This window comes from Olea europaea, chromosome 17, assembly GCF_002742605.1.
Source record: "Olea europaea var. sylvestris chromosome 17, O_europaea_v1, whole genome shotgun sequence".
Classification (NCBI taxonomy): domain Eukaryota; kingdom Viridiplantae; phylum Streptophyta; class Magnoliopsida; order Lamiales; family Oleaceae; genus Olea; species Olea europaea.
Window position 1 is genome coordinate 5,861,162 of NC_036253.1, and position 2,458 is coordinate 5,863,619.

Here is a 2,458-nt window from a genome sequence, read left to right on the forward strand (position 1 = left end):
GATGAAGGAAAACGAAGAAGACGACCAAAGACGCAACCGATTTTCAAATAAAAAAAATTAATATTTTTTGCCAGAAAGATGGGCGCTGCAGATTTTGCCCAGTTTGGGCAGAATATGTGGCGCCTAGGTGCCACTCTTCCGGCGCCTGGGCGCCACTCGAGTATTATTATTATTTTTCCTAAACTCCAGGGACCTTTGCTGCAAATTTCCTTTAGTTTAAAATATTAAAACCTTAACTTCTGAAAAAGAGGGCAAAGGAGAAAATAGGCAGCCGACTTCTTCTTGGAGATTTTGGGGCTGTCGATTTTCTTGGTTCTCTTGCTTTTCTTTTATTTTTCTTTTTCCTTCATCTTGCATCTTGATTTGCTTAGATATTTTGGGGAAGATTAGAGCTTGGAGATGGTGAAATAGCGTGGAAGAGGAGACCCATTTCTCAATCATTACTCTCATTATCAATAAGCCGTTCTTTTCTCTATTTTATTTTCCGTTAATGGGTTGTAAGAATTTGATGATTATTTGTGGATATTTCATGGGTAACTAAATATATTTGTGATTGTGGATTATTTCAAATCCGAGTTATGATTTTCAATTAATTTGTGCTTTATAGTTCTCTTGATTAATGTATTTAATCTATTGTGTTAAATGTTCATGTTGTTCTTCTTGATTGTTTAGGTGTACAACTAAATGATTGGGTTGTTTCAATGAATGCAATTTTGAGATTTATAGTATGTAATAGCTATTGATTCTAAAGCCTTGTAGCGATTATATTTCGATAGATTATGAAAAATTTTAGATTAACATTTAAGTTAGTTAACCGAGTTTGCCCTTAATTCAATTCATCTCCTTTGTCGTAATGCGTTTGTTAAATTAAATTTATAGAGCTTGTTCTAGATTATTTAATGAATAGGGTTGAGTAAAGAGATTATTTTGTTCGACTAATATGTAAGAATGGATTGAGATGATTGAGCTTGTAATTATTCTCGAATTGTTCTTAATCTAGAGAACGGAAATCTTTTGTGGTAATTGAAGTGAAAATCATTCTCGTGATGATGAAATACACCTCAATCACATTTTCTGGTATTCAATCAAAAATCACTTTGTTTATTTCAAATTCTAAGTCTTTTCTATTTTGAATTTATCGCTTTCCTTAGTTCAACGAACCAAACCCCCCATTTAATCTAGTTCATATATTATTTTTAATTTTACTTTTTAGTGCGCAATCGACATAATTGAATCAATCCTTTGCGGGAAATGACATTTACTTGCCATAATGCTATTCAAAACCATACGTTTAAGTTAAGTAAGGAAAATCAATTAGAACGTCATTTGCAACGTATCAATCACAAATTAATTTTTAGTCACAACTTATTTCTCGATCACAAATCAAAAATTTTATAGGCCATATATTATTTTTCGGTCACGAATAAAATTTTTTATACGTCACAGATTATTGATTGGTCACATAATGAAAACTTTTATTGGTCACAACTCATATGTTTATTGCAAATTAATAGATTAATTGATCACAATTAATTTTTATCACAATTTCATCAATTGTAAGTCACAGTCACAATTTTTTAGGTCACATATTATAAATTTAGTCACAGCCATAGATTCGATCACACAAATTAACATTTTACTGATCATAACATAATTAGTCACAAATACTCTTTCCACCCACTGCAACACCAACAAACACCACCTCATGCCTCTCGGGGCATAGCCCAGTGGTGCAAATGATAGGAGTGTGGTTATCTCACGCCTTACTGACAGCCACAATGTGGGGGTTCAATTCCTGAGATATGGAATTGGACTCCTTGTAGGTGTACAGGCAGCTCTTGTTCCTTGGCCTGTTGGCGCACATCCCGCGATTTACCTCCATCACAAAGCTTTAGGGGCGGAGCGATAAGGGCCCTCAAGGTTGGGGTTCAACCTTTTTTTTTTTTTTAAACAAACACCACCTCACCAAATCCAGCACCACTACCAACTTCCCTCCAGCACCAAAACCACCCAACTACCCCCAGCACCAAAACCACCCAACTATCCAACACCGCTAAAACACAAATGACCCCAACTATTCCAACAACAAAAAAGACCACCACCACCACCATTGCAAAATCATATCCATCCACACCTAGTGATTTAGTACCATGGTGTCCAGTAAGATAACTTGTAACAACACCACTGTACCCCACCACTGAATCACCCCTACCACAGTGATAAGTGTATTTTATACACTTGTTTAGGCCATTAAAATTGAGTATTTGTTAAAGAATTTGATGGAATATGGTTTAATCCTATTTATATATTGTGTGTACGTTACAATCAATAGAAGATATGAGAATAAAGAAAATAAGCAGGAAAAAAGTCTCAATTACATCAAGGCAAAGTTTGGGGACTAGAATGCAATAATCCAAAAGTTGAATTGGATCAAAGAACGATGAGTTGAGAACACCAA